We start from the raw sequence: 19,746 nt of genomic DNA, 5'->3' as shown, positions 1-19,746 counted from the left end.
AACACCATGGGGTAGATATTCTTTCCCCCTTCTACAGAAGAGGAAGCTGAGGAACAGAGAGGTCAAATGATTTACCCTCCATCACAGCTGGAGGGAGTCAGAGGCAGGCCGGACACAGAGCCCATCTGCTTGCAAAGCCCTCTCTGGTTTTCATGATGTCACATTGCCTCCAGGAGGGAGGCATACCGTACTTCAGGAGCAGTTGCTTTGGGAAGACTTAACCTTGGCTTCTGTTTGCAAACTGATAAAGAAAATAGAGGAAATTAGACAATTTAAGTTTAAGAAAAAAAAAAACCCTCCCCTTGCCTCTTAAGGAGGGAAAGTCTCGTTCCAAAACATACCTTTAAAAGATAAATGAGTAACAAGCATCTCTTCCTGGAAATAGTTGCCACTGATTTCAAGGAATCGTTACTCTAAGCACATGTCCGTGCTGCAGAAGAGTCTGAAGCCACAGTGCCAAGTCTGAGCCCCACTCCTGACTGCGTGGCAGGGCTCCAGGGGCTAGGGAGAAGGGCGTTTGTTGGCACATGGGCCCAGTGCCCCTTCCTTTCTGGCAGAATGAACTGAGCCTGTGCAGTGTGATTCAAGGCATCAGAGACCAGACCAAAACATCTAGGGCTTTAAGTGACTTTGAGGACAGAAGATCACCCACACTTGTGTATTAGAACACACTGACCACTCAGTTCTGCTAAAATGGCTGATCCAGGAAGTCCTGTTTAAAAACGACTAAAAAAATAAATAAAATAAAATAAAATAAAATAAAAGCAATGACGAACACAGCACTGGAGCTTGGGGATCCCTAAGGCCCAGTGCCTTCAGGCCAGCTGCATCCACTCAGCAAGCACATGCCAATAAACTTGGGGTCCTGCTTTCTTCCCAACTTTTAGCCTTCGCCCGCACCTTTGAATTCACTCTTTCTGTTCTGGGCAGTGCCCAGTTCCGAGAGGGGAAACCACACAGACTCAGTTAACTTGTATCCCAGCCAGATGCCCAGGACCACTGTGCGTGAGGTTCATATGTGTGCTTCTCTTCTCTGGCCATGCTCCCAACCCGAGTGCTGGTACCACTACCGTGGTTCCTTTATGTTATAGACATAACGAGGACAGTTGAACATCTTTTCCTCCTCAAAGAATTGTCACATACATAAAAAATAATAAAATTGTCTCATTTGACATAGATGAGGCAAAAGCCACTGATGTGGTGGTGATATTCCTAGGATATCCTTTGCCGCTTGGTCTTTAGCAGCTGACCATCTCCCCTCACCTCCCCTCTCTTCCCTTCCCCCATAGTTCCCTCCCGACACCACCTGCTGCTGGCTTTTTGTTAGTTCTGTTGTTTTGTGATTGCCACCTTTATCATTTTATTAGGTTCCCATAAAAGTATGAGTCCTCTCTGAGTGAGCACATTAATTTATTTTAGAGTTTCCTTGTTTGTTTTTGCACTTGTGCCATCCTGGTTGTATTGTTACGGCTTGTAGCATGATCATAGAAGATGCAAGTTTTCTTTCTTCTCTGATCCTCTTTTTATCCAAGTTGACTTAGCTATTTACGGAAGAATATAGTCTTCCTCACATATTTTCCCCATCTTTATTGAGGTATAACTGATAAATAAAAACTGTATATATTTAAAGTGTGATGCCTCCAGCTTTGTTCTTCTTCATCAAGATTGCTTTGGTTATTTGGGGGTCTTTTGTGGTTTCATATGAATTTTAGGATAGATTTTTAATTTACAAGAAAGATGGCATTGGAATGTGGATAGGGCTTGCATTGTATCTGTAGATCACTTTGGGTAGTATGGACATTTTTACAATATTAATTCTTGTAGTCCATGGACACAAGATGTTTTTCCAGTTATGTGTCTTCTTTAACTTCCTTCATTAATGTTCTACAGTTTCCAGTGTACTTCTTCTAGGAGTTTTATGGTTTCATGTTTTACATTCACATCTTTGATCCATTTGAGTTGACTTTTGCTTATGGTGTGAGATAAGGGTCTAATTTCCTTCTCCTGCATGTAGACATCCACTTTTCTGCATGTCACTATCAGTTTTACAAGTCTTTAACCTCTTTGGATAAATTTATTACTCGATATTTTATTCTTTTTGTTGCTATTGTGAATCGTTTTTCTTAATTTCCTTCTTGGATAGCTCACAGTTTGTATGCAGAAATGCTACTATTATTTGTATGTTGATTTTGTATCCTGCAACTTTACTGAATGTGTTTATTAGTTTTAACCATTTTTTTTGGTGCAAATAGAGATAATTCTGCCTCTTCGTTCCAATTTTTCCTAATTTCTTTTTCTTATCTAATTTCTCTGGCTAGGATTTGCAGTACTGTATTGGATTGAAGTGATGAGAGCAGGCATCCTTGTTGAGTGTGTGTGTGTGTGTGTGTGTGTGTGTGTGTGAGTATGGGGGGGGGGGGAAGGACGTGCTCTTGCTGTAGGGAGTGCTGAAGCAGGTGTTCTGAGCAGCTCCATCAGCTGGAGTCAGCATCAGCAAAGACAACAGAGGTCCTTACTGTCAAAACTCTAGTTGTCCCTGGTGGCAGCAAGGGCTGCTGAGGTCTTCTGTTCTCCTTGTCCCTGGTGGTGGTAGGTCATGGCCAAAGGGATTTCTCTTGACACCAAGCCAAGCAGGTTGAGAGATGAAATTAAATAGGTAAAATGATTTGTGTGCTTTTCTAGGTGTCTGTCTTCAGTGTTTGCACTCCTTTGGATCGCTGAAGCTTCTTAATTGTACTCTGGAGTTCTCTTACAGGGATTTTCGTTGGTGTCTGGTTGTTAAATTACGTTTTTGTAAGGGGGGACAAAGGCTGAGACCCCCTAATCTGTCATCTTCTGAGGTCACTTCACATGCATTTTAAAATAACTTGATCACATTCCTCAAAATAATCTAGCTGGAATTTTGATTGGTATTGTATTAAATTTATAGATTAATTTCAACAAGGATGGACCATTTTTACTGAGCTAAATTATCCCATCCAAGAGAATGAACTATCTCTTTATTTAATCAGGATTCTCTTCTATTCCTTAACATAGTATGGAGATTTTAGACATTCTTCATTAATTACTGTGTACTTTATAACTTTTGCTACTATGATGAGTGCTGATTTGATTATATTTTGTAGTTGTGTATTACTGCTACTGAGATATGCTATTGATTTTTGTGAGTTGACCTTGTATTTGGCAACCCTGTTGATATCTAATTAGTTAGATATCACTTATTAGAGGTAGAATTTCATTTCTGCCTGCTCTAGCTAGGTTTGGTTCTACTTGTCTTTGTGGTGGGAATGTCTTACAGTCCAGGTGTTGTTTTTTCCTAAAGTATATATTGTTGCAATTAGGCCTTCTCTGTGCAAATGTAAAAATCCAGAAGGAAGACTGGAGGGTAGCTGGGCAGATGGGTAACAGTTTCTTTATGGCCAAGGAATATGCAAATACTCGAGCATAAAAACTGTTAAAAAGAAAACCATGGACCCAAAATGGAGTCTCTTAGTTCAAGTCACCAAACAAGGGTGTAATACTTAACTAATTGCAGTTTCAACCTTCCCAGAAATGTAGTCCTAACTGGTCTGTCAGACGTATTCTGGTCAGCACCAATGAGGTAATCTGTCACAAGGGCCCTCCCTATTCCCTCAAAGGAAGATGAGGTAATCTGCCTAATAAGAACCCCTGTCCTTTTCCCTGAGGGAAGGTGACCTTGCCTGAAACAATCCTTTCTTTTCCTTTGCTAAATGTCCTGCCCCATTTCGGCCTATAAAACCCTTCCATTTTGTATAGCTCTTTGGGGTTCCTTTCTGTTTGCTAGATGAGATGCTGATCAATTATTGAATTGCTTGATAATGCCAATTAGATCTTCAAACTTACTCAGTTTATTTTCGTATTTTAATAAACCAAAAGTCACCCGCTGGTCCAGAGCTAATACTCAGAGAGTCAATGATAATCATTCCTACAAATCACCTAATTCCTTAAGTTTCTTCAAGTGTGCCCTTCCTCACTTCCTCATTTCTAAAAGAGTTGGGGCCACAACCTGAAGTGAAAAGAGCCAAGTCAGCCACGGGTCCAGATCAGCAGCAAATACTCTAGAAATCAGGCTGGGAACATTCTATCTTCTGTCTCTTCCCAGGATGTCAAAGAAAGAAGCACTAGTGCAGGGGCTGCGAACCTGGCAGCAGGAGGGGGTTTTCCTTCAGGAAAATCACCAAGCATTCTTTGTACCACTGAGTTATGAATGGTGTCTATATGGGCAGAATGAAGGGGAGAGTTATGGAAGACACAGCAGAGTTAAGTGATTTGCCCAGTCTCACAGGATGGGGGACATCTGAGCTCTCACCTTGGAATCTGACCCATGTGAAGAGAGTCCAGCAAGGCTGTGGTACTCCTTCTCTATTTCCACCGTAGATTTTTTTAACCTGAGTCATCCAGACAATTTTTTTCAGGTCTTTGCTGTATTTTGTTTGTACAAGTAGTCTTCAAGGTGATGTAAAAATGAAAACAAAAGGTCCAATAGCTCTATGAAGCCGTTTTTCTCCTACAGTGCCTTCAATGGCCACCACTGGTAAGCACATTCCCAGCGTCTGGATACCAGCCCTGCACTCAGTGCTTCCAGTAATAATTTGTTTCAGATAATTTTGCCCATGGGGCATGTTTTGAGATAGGTGCTCTGACACCCCAGAAGGCAAATTCCAAACTCTTCTGGAAATAATTTTGTAAAAGAGAAACAGTCTTGAGGAAGGATTACCAAGAGAACTTTTGGAAGCTGGCCACCCAATTAGGCAACTTTTCTTCTCCAAGGACCTGTAACTTGTGCTCACAGTTTCAGTATTTATACGGACACAGCCCTTGAACTCTGACATTTTTAAAAGAAATTAAGCTGCATCAGAAATCTGGGATCCGTGACAGCCACGTTGGTCTCCTTGGAAAGCAAGAGTGCTCTCAGGAAAATACAAGGGATTCACCCTTTAATCATAGCCACCAGTCACTTCTCCTAAGTAAGATTTGCAAATGAGTAGGAAAACACATTTAGGGGATGAAGGAGGACAGGAGGGAGGGGAGGGAAAGGGGAGTAATGAGGGGAGGGAGAGGAGGGATAGAAGGAGGTTTCTGACTGAAACTTCACTGAGGGAGAAAGATAAATATTGCTGAAAGGAGAGGAATGTTCATGCAGAATCCACAGCCAAAGGGCTCAAAGAGTGGAGCATCAGGCAGATAACCAGAAAGGAGAGACCACTGCTTTTTCAAAGCACATCTGACACTGGCCTCTGCCTTGTGAATGCAACAAAGTCTTTAGAAGCAGAAACACTTTCAGTGCAAATTCTGACAGGACTGCCTTCTAGCTGAGTGTGCTGGGCTTGTTACTTAACCTCTGTGGAACTCCATTTCCTATTCTGTAAAATGAGATTAACACCACCTACTTACAGTGCTGTCAGAGGGATTCAAAGTAAAATGTATAAAGACTCTTGCACACTATAGCTCGTGTACTATGGTATCCTGGTCAAAAACAAATGCTTGGTCTTTCTTCACACTGATTAGCCTAGAATGTTCTGAGGCTGAACTACTGTGTTCTTATGTAATTTAATTATCTTGATGAAAGCATGAGGATAATACCACACCCCTTGGAGTGGGGGTGGAGCTTTCCCTGAGGAGAATGAACATCATCATGGACATCTTTTCTTAGATGAGGTCAAGGTCAATCCTGGAAGAGCAAATTAGACAGTGGAGGTGGGTAGGGATGCAGAGGAGCAATTCTTCCTCTCTGGAGGTGGTTGGCCCTGGGCTTTTCTTCAGGAGACCCACTATAGGGTATTCTCCCTGGAGAGAAGAAAGATGATCCCTTCAAGACTGTGGTCCTTGGGAACACATCAAGAAGATCCGCCTGAGAGTCTCCGTATGCCTAGCAGCCCCAAACGTCACCACAACTGTCTGTTTTATCATTTTCTTCTGCCAGCCCATCAAGAAATGGGCTTAAGTGGAGGATGAAGGGGTACTGGTGAGAGTGACTAAGGCCTCAGAGCTGCCCATCTCCAGATGCAGGTGAAGAACAGATAGACGCTCACAGGAGGGGAGGTGCCGTATCCCAGAGACTGAGCTTCAAATGACAGGCAGAGGGTCCTGCAGAAGACATGCTTGCCTGCTCTTGGAACACCCCAGCGTGTGGGGAGGACACTCGGAGAATGGTGGGACTTTACACAGCCAAGTGAGGTGGGGCATTCAAAAGGGAGTATAATTCTTTCTAATGAATACATTTCTGAATTACTCCAGTTTAGAATTAAGATCTCAGTTATCTTCCAGCAAAAGATTTAAAAATCTATATATTCCACATGACTGGATTCTGATGTGAGAAACTTGGTGCCATGGTGGTCAGCTTTTTCCAGCCCCCCAGGTGTTCTGGGAAATGGCCGGCCACAGAAAACCTTCGTCTCTTGAAATGTCCCCCAACTGCTCACTTGTCCCTTTGCAGCTGACCATGGACTGCCAAATGTACAGAATACCACTTAGAAAATGTCTCCGGCTTCCACACCCCACCTTAGTAGAAAGCCTGGCACTCAGAATCTAATCTCAGTATTTTGTTTTACTCTGTACAACCTGCTATCTTTTCTAACACCTTGGAGGCCCTGCTGGAGTGAACATGATGACACATGGGGTTCCCTTGATGCAGGTTGGTGAATAAAGAGCCTGTGTCAATTTCATCTGGGATTTTGCCTGTCTTTGCAGATAGAAAGTCATACTAAAGAAATATGGCATTTACCAAACAAGAAAATTTGGAATAGAGACCCTAGGGAGGTAAAGAGTTTCCATTGTTTGTTGTTCTCTGGTAAGAAGGGCACTTAGGGGAAAAGGGACAGGAAGAAAGGAGTAAGGGCACTTGTAACAATGAGGCCTGGTGTACCCCAATGAAAGCTTCATGCCTTTCACATCTCCTTCCTGTGACACTGGTACGGGCCTTCGTAGGAGAGGCATGGGGCCTCCCTATGGGTTAACAGGCAAGGGGTCCCCTTAATGACTCCATAACTAGAGAGGTAGAAAGGAAAGTGCTTAGGGAAAAAGGATGTCACATGTCCTCATGGGTATAGGGCTTAATATAATTACAAAATTATGTGCACTAGATTTACACATTAAATCAAAGCAAATTAATAGGTGTTAAACATCTTCCATGTTCAGGGTTCAATATATAACTGCTAATAAACACTGTTCGATGGGCATTTAATTGAGTTAAAGTGACTCTGCCCTCCCTAGAGTTCTTACCGAAGAATCCGGAGTCTAATTTTAGGATTTGAACAAATCCTAGTGGCAGCACATTGGGATAGGATATGGGATGTTATCTGAGCTAGAGCTGGAAGGTTCCATCTAATGAAGACTGTCTTAACTGAGGAAGTTTTAAGCCCACTTTGTCCACTCTAGATAGGATATCTTATACCATTCCCTGTGTCACTAATTGTGTCCAGGTCTCAGGAAAGTGTAGGCGCACATGAGTTTTTGCTGACACTAATGCCCAGATGCTGATGGCTTTCAGCCCTGGCAGCAGCACCCAGGGCCGCCGCACCCTCCCTTCCCCAGTCTTCCTGCTGTTACTCTTGAGCTTTCCAGGGAGTTGTCCATCCCTGTAGCTGATGCCCTTCACAAGGACTTGCTCTCCTGCAGATCGCCTCCTCTGGTGCTCCCAGTCCTGGGCAAAGCTGCCCTCAGGTTAAAGACTCAGCATGGGGGCCAGGAGGAGAGCTGGACTTCTCTGCCTTGAAACCCTGACCTCCCCTGAAACATCCTGCCTGGGTGCTGAGACCCAAGCCTCTGAGAACTCATATTCTGGAATGCCTCTTGCCTATGGGGCTCATGGCCAGTCCCTCAGGACCCTGGGGGATCCAAAGGGAGCAGGGACCATGTCAAACCAAACAACCCACTCCTTACTCTTTTGCTCTTTCATTCACCCTCTCCTGCATAAAATCTCCCTCCCCTTTTCTTCAGCGAAATACAAGCCCCCAGTGGAATCTATAGCCAGAGAGGTCACCAACAACTGTTTTCTTAAACAAACACATTGAATCTCAGCTTGACCTTGCTGGGGACACACCAGATACTCTTAATTTAAACTGAGCCTCTGAACTCCAGTCTTCAGAAGAAGGGTGGTTAAATCCCCTACTTGATGCTAATCAGCCTGCAGGTCTAGGACTGATGGAAGGGCAACTCCTGGATGGATGTGCGAGGGTAGCACATGGGTTGGTGGCTGCCCAGAGTTCTGACAGTGGCTGGGTGAGGGAACGTAATGTAACATAACATTTTTCAGAACCGAGGCACCATTTGAACCTCCTGACCTTTCTCTAGAAAGCCTTTCCTGATCCTACTAAGTAAGCATAACCTCTCAGTTTCAACTCACCGTAGTTCGATGAACCTTCCAAATAGTTCACACCTCACTCTGGTTTAGGGTTTTTATAATCTCTATTTAATAATGTAGTTTATACAGTGGGAATCTGTTCCCCTTGTCAGGGCTTTGCTTCTGGCAAATGTTGAACAGTATTTGCTTGTTTGAATTAAATTCTGCTTAATTAGATTAGGCCCATTGATGGCCAATGCTTCCTAGAATGTGACAGGAAAAATTAAGCTTCCCCCACAGCACCCTGGCCATGCCCCACAGCAAGTGCCAGTATAAACTTGCCCTCAAATTCTGGTTGGGCTCTCTCAATTCTTCTGGACACAAGATTAGCCCTCATTCTCCTGTTCCATTATCCTCTTGGAAATGCCTTTAACCTCCCAGTATAGCTCCTGGCTGCCCTTCCAAGTCCCTGTGCTGAAAGTTCTTCCTTCCACCCAGCTTTTTCCCTTTAAGGATGAAATTTCTCTCCAGGAGCTTTCTGAAGGGGGGCGGGGGAAGCAAGCCTCGCTTTCTGAAGGAAAGGTGAGAAATGCCCAAGTAAATCATCAGAGACTCTCAAATTGGCAAATGCTTTTACTTTTTTAATTAAAATACCTAGTTTGGAGGTTACATGCTCTGCTTGTGGGAGGGTAAGTTATTCCATCACTTCTGGAAGACAATTTGGCTAGATGTCAAGCACATTTAAAATGTTCACATCTTTTAATCCAGCAATTTTACTTAGAGCAAGTTTCTTGCAATTCACAGAAAAAAAGCAAGCAAGCAAGAAATTTAAAAAGGCATTCAACCTCACCAGTAATAAAGAAAATGCAAATCAAAACACCAAAATGGATAGTCTTATATACATCCCTTATGAACCAGTAATCCTAATTATAGAAACTATTCTAAAGAGATAAAAGCATCAGTATATGAAAGCACATGTGGAGGGTCACCTTGGTGGCTCAGTCTGGTTGAGCATCAGACTCTTGATTTCATCTCAGGTCATGATCTCAGGGTCCTGGGATCGAGCCCCGCATTGGACTCTGCACTCAGCACGGAGTTTGCTTGAGAGTCTCTCTTCCTCTCCCTCTGCCTCCCTTCCCATCCCCCCACCTAAAAATAAGTAAATCTTTAAAAAAAGAAAAAATATGTGTGGATATTTAATGCAACATCAGTAGTAACTCCGTAAATCAGTAAACATACATGTCGATTTATGAGAAATGGCTTAATAAATTATAGTGTATCCATATCATGGATTATTTATACAGTTATTTTTTAAATAATTACATCTATATGTTGTGCCCTAGAAAGTTTCTTGAGATGAAAAGTGAAAATAATAATTTAAGTGAAACAATGTAAGGCTTCATTTTCATTTTTATTTATTTTATCTTTTTTTAAAGGTTTTATTTATTTATTTGACAGACAGAAATCACAAGTAGGCAGAAAGGCAGGCAGAGAGAGAAGAGGAAGCAAGCTCTCTGCTGAGCAGAGAGACCGACTCGGGGCTCGATTCCAGGACGCTGGGATCATGACCGGAGCCAAAGGCAGAGGCTTAACCCACTGAGCCACCCAGGCGCCTCTCATTTTCATTTTTAAAAAGTATTCAATGATTCATTTATTCTTTCAACAAATGTTTAGCTAGCTCTGTGCCAGGGACGAAATGGTGAAAATCACATGATTTCTGCCTTTCCGTGTGCTATTTTAGCATAGAAAACACATAGAAAGGAAATGAACCTCAAGAAATCAGTGAAGGGAGAGAAAGGAGGATGTAGATTTTTTATTTACATCTATGCATTGCCTCAGTTATTTTTTGAGCCTGTATCACCTTTGCAATTAAACTAAAAGAATTTATGCACACAAAAACAAAACAAAACAAAAACAAATTATCTTAGTGAAACAATCAGAAAGACACCTGTGGGTTTATGTACAAGGAGGTGCCACGCAGTGGTCATGAACTTGGCTTTGGAGTCAGACAGACCTGTGGGTATTTCCACCTCTGCCACTGACCAGTGCTGTGATCCTGAGTAAGTTATGTGACTTGTCTGTGTCTCAGTGTCCTTCTCAACAGAACGGATATTATAATAATATTCATCTTGAAAGATCATTACAAGAATTAAATGATGTATGTCAAGCATTTAACAAGGTGTTTGGCACATAGTAGATATTTAAAAAGTGGTAGCTAGGAAAACAGTAACGATTTTTACCTTCATATTATTTAAAATTGCAACAAAAAACTTAACTGTCCAACAATTGCCATATGAGTAATGGACATTCTTATGATGGAATATTGTGAAGTCATTAAAATCACAATTTTGAAGATGTTTCATGAAATGAGAAAATATAATATGGTACCGAGCGTGAACCTATATATTCACTATAATTCCCATTTTGAAAAAATATGTATCTGTACGTGTGTGTATATATATGTGTGTATTTATATATACACATATATACATATGTGTATACATGTGTATACATATATATACCCATACATATATATAAATATGTATATTTATATACACACACATATACATATTTATATATGAAAAATCACTGGAAGGAGATGTCTAGAATATTAACAAGTTGGTCAAAGTGTTTGTCACTTGCTCTGGTCAGTTTTCCAAATAACAAGCAGAAAAATCTCCTAACATAAAAAGGGGCTGTGTGTTTGCCTCTAAGCTTGGTAGATGAGGAAGGATGGGTTATTCAACCCTTTATTTGGTAGAAGAGGAGAATCCCAGGTGATTGTGAGAATTGTGGCAGTGTTAAATTGGGAAAGAAAGCAGACTAATTCTCTGAAGACCAGAGACCTCCCTCTGCTGGGACTCAGAGGGGTCTACATGAAAACGTGGAGATGCTGTTTTAGGAATTAAAATTTTCGAGCCGGAAGGGAATCTGATGATTGTCGAATTCCTTGTTTCTCCGTGTGGTCTACGGATCTCTCCAGAACTTGTGGGATGCATAACTTCCTCAGATCTACTAAATCAGGTTCTTCATTTTAACAAGATTCCCAGGGGATTCTTTTGCACATTGTAGTGTGAGGAACAAATGGCATCTCCATGAGACTTTTAAGAGTTAGAATGATAGATTCAAGGTCACAAATGGGGATTTTTGTGGCAGAGGCAGGTCTCTGGGCCCCTGTTCCATTGTTTCCTCACTGTATTTGCTGCCCTCACTGTGTTCTTCCTCAGTGCACCCTATTTGGTATACATTATCCCTCCTCCCCAGGTCTTTTCTTATTCTAGTAACCTTTATAGGTATGGTGTTTTATTATTAGATATATATTGCACTCAGACATGTTATTCTTGCCGTATGGTAATGGGTGAGTTCAAGGTCAGCTTCAAGTGCCTGCATTATTGACAGTGTTTTGGTCTAACTCCTCAGGGGCTTCGTAATATCCACTGAGATTAGTCCCTAGTTCCCTATAAACTTGCTGCCACCAAGCCAAGTGAAAGCATGGTCCAAAGGACAACTGAAAGTCTCAGAATTTCTGACCACTGTCTCAACACAAACATCTTTCCTACCCTTACCTTTGTTCTCTGTGTTCTACCTGGGTTCTGCTCCCACCCTCTCTCACTTTCATCAAAGATTTAATTATGCTCCTGGATTTTGATCACGGATTTATTAAATGTTTAACTCTATGTCTCTTGAATGATAGTTTCCCAGTAATGAGGTGTGTTCAGGAGGAGAATAGCAGGTCAAGCATGAGTGTAATTTGGAAGAGTTTGACATGAGCCATTTCATCTCTGTCAGTGTGAATCACTGCTTTGGTTTTTCAAGCCCTGGGCCTGCTGGACTGTGCTGCCAAGGTCAGCTGAGGTGCCCCAAATTAATTTTAAAGACATATGGTGGCTTGGAGCTCACGAGTTATCAGCTCACAATATTAAAAAAAAAAAAAAAGACTCATTTGATTTCCCCTCAAATTATGAACCAAAATATAAATTACCTTGAAATGGCTAGAAAATAATATGGCATTGTCCTATAGAATTAGAGATTGCTGCATTTACAGTTCAAAGCAAATTCTTAGAAAGAATCTACCTTTTTGAAGATAACACACAGGACATGCTGGAAGAATTGCTAAGTATTGAATTAATCCTAGTCAGTAAAGATTTGCCAGGTATTTCTTCTGTATAATATACCATTTTAGATGTTGGGTTTTTGTTGACAGAGAGGTGTTGCGGGGGGTGGAGGGTGTCCAAAAATGGCTCCTTGATGGAGTTACAATGTAAGTAAGGTGAAGAGAAATAGGCACCATCTATCATCTCAGAATATCAGAATCATAAGAGAAGTCCATGTTCTGTGGGAGTTTTCACAGAGCACCCATGTGTAGGTAGGGGACCCAGAAAGGCCAGAAATGGTAGTATTTGAGATGGGTTCTTGAATATAGAATTCAAAATCCTTTCTTCTTCATTTATAAACTTAAAAATTTACAAGGATGACATGTGGGTTTTCTAATAAGTCATTTAGAGGTATATAAAGAAAACATTGTCTACCATTTTCACTACTCAGGGCCCCCCTTCCCCAACCCCAAAGTAACCAGTGTTCACACTTTGGTATATCCTTACTCACCTACACTTTGCTACATATATATAGCTGGCTAAAACTTAGCTTTGTAGTTGTTGTTGTTTTGCAAATTAGGATATTATATACATTATTCTGCAATGCTTTTTAATTTAATAAAATCCTGAATATTTTCTCAGCTTAATGCATATCAATCCAACTCATTCCTTTTAATAGATGCACAGTGTTCTATACAATGACTTTTCCAGAATTTGATTCACTGTTTCCATAGTGATAGAACTTCTGGTGGTTTCCAGGATTTTGTTATTTCACATTGAATCAAATATTGACAGGAAGAAATGGAATCAAAGAATCAAAAAGGCCAGAAATATAACTTTGGGTTAAAGCATTCGTAGCCCAATAATTTCTCACCACAGTTATTGCATTGTTAGCAGCTGGGCCAGTAGGGACCTCTGCTTAGTCGCCTCTGGTTCTGAGCTCTTCAGTTATCACTGACAATACTCACACCTTACTATAGTTCATGTTTTGCCAGACTTTCAGTCATTTCTTCCTCTAATCATGGCTTCCCTGTTCCCACACCCTGTTCAGAACCTACCCACACCTCCTTCTCAGAGAGCAGAGATCCGTGGGGCAAGTCACCTGCCTCTGTGGTCACCACTGACGGAACTGTGGTGACCAGCTGATTCTCACTGGGCTCATCAGATTCTATCTTCTGAGAATTTACAGGTGGGACTTAGAGACGTGGTAAGGGCTGGGTGAGATGCTTGAGCTAAGTGATAGACAACAGAGGTGGGAGATTGTACCTAAGTCAAGTACTTGCTCAAATGGAGAAGGTCAAGTGCATGGAAAGGGCAAAGGATGAAACAGATGTGTAGAGTGAGTTTGGGGAAGGGAGAGAATGAGAACCTGATTGACTTGTTACTGACTAGTTTCTGGTTCTAGCCCCTTTTGAGGACTGATCGTACTTTCTGACCTTAGGTTCCATTAGATACCTGTGTCTCCTTCTAAATTCCTTTTGTCTGGACAAGACGGAGAGAGGATGATTTTTAATTTGTAATGAAGTGATTTTGAACTAAGACTTCGACCAAGAGTGGGGTTAAGAGGAAGATATTCTTTTCCACCAATTTGAAGCTAGAGAGAGAAAGAGAGCATAATGATCTCCCTGGGAGGTATGAGAGCCTACTCTCTACCAGTGTAGAAAGAGATATAGATTGTGTGATTTATTAATACAGGATGTTATGTGACAATAGATAAAATACTTAGGGAAAAAACACTCAAAATGCTTCATTCAGTGAAGTTACTCAAGGTTGTACCTCCAGTGGGAATTGAGTCATAAGACTGAGGGCATTCACCCAGATATCCTGAAGAGGATAGGGAATGGCTGGCTTGGGTTCCACCACATCTGTGTTGTATGACACCAGAAACTGGAACCTCATTTTCTCTTCTGTAAATTGAAAACAATATGTAATATTTTTCAGGGGACGGAATAAAATCATGGATGTAATGCCTGACATCATACCTGGCACATGATAGGCCCTCAACAGCCTTAGTTCCATCCATCTCTCTTTCCCCTGTTACTCCTGGCTCTTCCTCTCACCACTGTTTAGGAATCCAAGTTCCTTTGATCCCTATCTTCTCTAAGGTTGAAGCTGCTCCATCCTCCTCCTGGTGCCACAGAGTGAGGTATGGAGAGAAGTGCATGAGAGGCCATGGAGCTCTAGCCAGATTGAAAGATACTAGTGGGAAATGACAGGGTCCTGGAGGAGTGTGGGGAGAAAGGAAGGGCAGCATGTGTACCAGAAATCCTTGTACATACGGCTGAATTAGAAGCTATCAAACAAAACAAGTTAGAACCAACCATTGCATACTTTTTTACTGCCACAAAGACCTGCTCCAGCAAATAATCACAGTGCCAGGTGTTTGGAGACAGCTATAGATAACGTCATATAGCTGATATCTGAGCAGTTTGTTCATTAGCTAATGGCCATTCCCAAAACTGTTCTAAAGTGACAGCATTCATTACTTCTAATTTAATGTTGATTAATATGGCCATGTGCAGGAATCATGTGAATATATTATAAAGATTGACCAGTCGTCTCTTTGAAGAGCTCACAAACTAGAATGTGTGTATAAAAACATTTACACATATACTTGCGGAATAGTAAAGGAAAGAAATTTTTGAAAATTAGACCATGAATAAAATTTCTGATTCAGAGCAAACCATTATGAGGTGCTTAGCCTCACTGGTCTCTGTGTAGAACAAATGAAGGGTTTTTTTTTTAATTTCAAGAATTTCCATTCTAAAAAGAACAAAAATCTTTCTAGAAGGACTAATACTGTCTGGGTTTGTGTAGGTAGGAAGTAGAAAGACATAAGAACCCTTTGCTAGGGGTGTCTGGGTGGCTCAGTGGGTTAAGCCTCTGCCTTCCGCTCAGGTCATGATCTCAGGGTCCTGGGATCGAGCCCCAAACTGGGCTCTCTGCTCAGCAGGGAGCCTGCTTCCCCCTCTCTCTCTGCCTCCCTCTTTGCCTACTTGTAAGCTCTGTCTCTCTTTCTGTCAAGTAAATAAAATCTTTTAAAAAAGAAAAAGAACCCTTTGCCACACTCACATGTCCTGCTGGACAGAGTCATCCTCAATAATATGGTTGACCGACTGATATTGCTGCCTTTTTTCATGCAGCAACAGCATTGTACCTATTTACCAGGCACTGGGAATACAAAGAATAGGAAATTGTAAGTTTTCTTACCCATAGGAACTCTCAGACTTATGGGGAAGACAAACATATGGACAGATAAATTATGCTAAAATTTTGAGTTATTATAGAAATGTAACTGTGCTCAGAGTGAACCTATAAGGCAAAGCTGTTCCATCTGTGTGGGGGGATTGGAAGACTTGAGAGCTAACAGTATCATTTTACATGTCTGGAATTGCATAGACAAGTGTGTATGTGCAAATGGTTATGTATGCATGTGCATATACCCCTATGCACACACAATACACATGATGAAGGCTGCTTTCCAGCCCCTTAGTGCATGTACCAATAGAGTGAGAAATGGAGTCCTTTGAGGGGGAGAGGTGGAAATAAAAATTCATCTATAATGGAGGTTCAGACACAGATTTTTGGGAGACCACATACATGTGTGGGTGGATTCTCCTAGAGGCTAAATCTAATAGCAATGGTAGGATTCTGGAGAAGAGGAGTCACCAGAAGGAAAAGAGCAAGACATGAGCAGCCAGGCTCCATGACAACCCTGAGGGCTGGAGGGGAGCAAGCCATGGTTCCCGGCGGCTTCTTGGAAATGTGTCCTAGCCTGGGTATTCTGGAGACATGGGGGCACACTGGGGAGAAGAAAGACATGTGTGGACAGAACAAGCTGCCTTACTGAATTCTTAACACATTGAAACTCAAGTGACCATGCTTTGGGAACCCCTTAAGTCTTTGTGACAGAGGGATAGAGCTTTCTACTTCTTACTTCACACCACACACACACACACACACACACACACACACACACACACACACACACACAAGCTGTCATGGAACCATGAAGTAGGAACATTGATGTTCATGGAAGATGTTCATGGAATCAGCAAAAAGTTTCCCTGAATGGCTCCTTTAAAATGCAAGATTCCCTACTGCACCCAGGAAATCTCCCTTCATTCAGCCTCTGATAAGTGACATGCCAGTGACACTCAGTGTTTAAAAACATCTGTTAGCCACTTTCCTTGGTGGAAGCAAAGGGCCCTTCTGAAATGAAGGACACACAGAGGCTAAAATAGCACAGGTGGGGTCCTTCCTCATTCAATGAGATAGGAACAGGCTGGGAATGAGGAAGAAATGATTTCTGTGGAGGAAGATCTGGAATCGTTGTAAACGGACGGGGCTACCGGATAAGAACCACTCTCCCTCATGCAACTGGAACAGTAAGACAGGCAGGAATGTGGGGACGCTGAGGAAAGGATGTTTTCCAGGGGACTAAATGAAGTAACAGAGAGTCATAGTGCAGTGGGTTAACCCCACACTTCTGATGTCAGACCACCTGGACCTGAATTCCAGCCTTGACCCTTACTTTGGGTTGGTGTCTTCACTTAGCACTGCCTCAGTTCCCTCATCTCTAAAATGGGGATGCCAATTGTTGTACCTGAAGTGTTTTATAAGGATGAAATGAATGTTGGCAGGTGGTTATCAGATGTTTTCAGAGGAATGCAATTTCTTTTTACATCCCATCCCCAAGCTGTTAATACAAAACATTTCAAATTTATGAGTGTTGTGTTTTGTCACCCAGATCCCCCATTCAGAACTGAAGTCAGTCAGTCATTTGAAATGCTGGGTGGGGGCCAGAGGGAGGAACACCCCTGCCCCCTCACCCTTACAGGGACCAACCAGGAGGGGCCATCCCAGCTCCAAACTCCCAGAAGGATCAGCTCAGCTGAGTTCTTGTGTTTGCAACCCAGTCCAATTCCTTCCTCTGCCCAAACCTGCTTCCTTCCTTCCTCCAACAGTGATGATCCCGAGAGCTTTTCCTAATAAACCCCCCACACTAACCTCCATCTCAGAGTTGGCCTCCTGGAGAACTCAACTTGTAGTAGTAGTAAAGTTGAAAGAACAATAAAACCTCATAGGTCCTCCCCTTAGATTTAATCACGAATTCTTAACATTTTGCCAGAGTTGTTGCTTCCCCTCTCCCAATCCCTTTCCTTGGGGAACCTCCTTTTCCCTTGAACCATTTTCAAAGTTAAGTTGCAAAGAGCATGACACTTAACTCCTAAAAATTTGGAGATGTATTTCCAAAGGATAAGGACATTTTCCTCAAAATCACGGGTCGTTATCATCCCTAAGGAAATTCCCAGTAATGCTCTGATATCCAGTCATGTTCATATGTTCCCAGCAGTCCAAGAATGTGTATAATAGCTATTTATATTCCAACCAACTATTTATTTGCAACCAGGATTCAATCAAGTCTCATAAGCTATGTTGGTTGTTGCGAGGTTTTAGTCTCTTTTAATCTAGAATTTTTTTCTTTTTGACATGATGTTGAATTTCTGGAGTCAGTTTTCTTATAGAATGTCCCACACTCTGGATTTTCCTGATTGTGTCCTATGTGTCATTTCAGCTCTTCTTATATCCCCCATGTTTCCTATCATTGAAGCACCTTCCCAGGTGCTGTTTTATGTTTCGTGTTGCATGTCTGCAGGTTGACCTGCCATAAATGATGCCCACCGGGGATCCGTGGGTAAGGTAGCAGCTACCTGGTCATTCCATCATAAAGATCTACTGTCCTTCTCGGAATTAGTAACTAAAATGTAGACTGATACTTGGCACTGGCCTAACAGTCTGTTCCCCTACATCTTTGGCCCCTTGGGGTCATGGTCTTTACCTGAAACTGTTATCCTATTAAGGATGTAAAACAGCAATTTTCCATTTCTGGGATTCATCCCACGTTTATTTATCTGGCATTCTCCTGTAAAGGAGGGCTTTCCTCCCTGTCCCATGATGCTCCTTCTCTCTTTCTTTGTGTTGATTAATACTATGGACATGGATCTTTTTTTTTTTTAATTGATTTGGCCAGTGTGGGCCCTGTGAGCTGGTTTTTGAATATTTTTGGCATGAGCATCTTAGTATCCGAGCACTTCCTTGCTCTGTGGTACCACGATGAGGTTTCATAGGCTTGTAAGTCCCCCTGTGCTTTTAATTCCCTAGTCCTGGAATTGGTATTTTTGTTTTTGTTTTGTTGTATTGTGTTTTGTTGTGGTGATTGTTTGCTTTTTTAAGTGAGGTCTGATCTTTTTAGTGGGAAATGATATTTAGAATCCAGGACTCAAGGATTGGGCATGCCCATTGCTGCTGATAAGAAACCACCTTTTAGAAACTGAAATCTTTTCCAAAAACCCAAAGAGTGAGACATAAAGAAGTGAGACTTTTGATTTGGAATTGGGAGGTCTACCCCTGGAAGTCCAGCAGAGAAGGGATAACCAGAAAGGAACAATTTCTGCTTCTTAAACCGTAAACTTTTTTTCAGGAGAGATCAATGTCCCACAGCTTAAAAATGAATGTTCCATTATTGCGCTCCAGGGATCAGAGAACTTTTGCTTTCATCCAGAATAGAAAGCATTTATTGTCATCAAAATTGATGAATGCCAACTTGAACAGTAGGGAGATTTCAATTAAGAGGTTTCTGTATGTGGAAAATTCTTCTGAATTTGAAAAAGTCATAGACATCAACCATCCAATTTTTCCTTTGTTTTAATATTGGTTTGTTTTTTTTTTCTTTCCTTTGTTAAGGGAGGTATTGGTGTTTGTATGCAGAAAAAGAGCTCCATATTGATTTTTATGCATGAATTATTTTTTTCATCAGGATACAAAAGAGAATATATTGTAACAGTGAGAAGGATGTTATTCTTCTCCTGATAATTAGGTCTCCTTAAATATAAGAAATTATACCCTGTTCTCTTGTGATGAGAAGCAGGGCACCAGGACTCCCATTATTGCTTTACTTAGAAGCATTAAGACATATGAATGGACTTTTTATTAGCAACAATTATGCTGTGAGGCTGTAATGGAGAAAAAAAAAGGCAGGGAGTACAAACAGTATAGAAAGGGTTTCCTTTGCACCACTGAAATCCTTTGCAGTGACGTTCTAAAAAATGCCCAGAGTCATCTATGGGGAGAGCTGATCACTATTTTAAAGGTGGCTTGAAATACATGGCCTTAATTAGAAAGAGAGAAATCTAGATCCAGGCTAAGACTGTGATCAGGAAAGAGTCAATAGTCACTCCTGTTAGCCAGGAAGGGGGGGATGTTTTAATCATTTCATAGTGGGACAATGTTCATGTTTTGTCTGTGTTCAGACATAGTTATGAAGCGGCCTGTTCTTGTCTTGGTCCT

This window comes from Enhydra lutris, unplaced genomic scaffold (assembly GCF_002288905.1).
Source record: "Enhydra lutris kenyoni isolate GAN:26980312 unplaced genomic scaffold, ASM228890v2 scaffoldscaffold34, whole genome shotgun sequence".
NCBI classification, from domain to species: Eukaryota; Metazoa; Chordata; class Mammalia; order Carnivora; family Mustelidae; genus Enhydra; species Enhydra lutris.
This window is presented reverse-complemented; position numbering follows the sequence as displayed.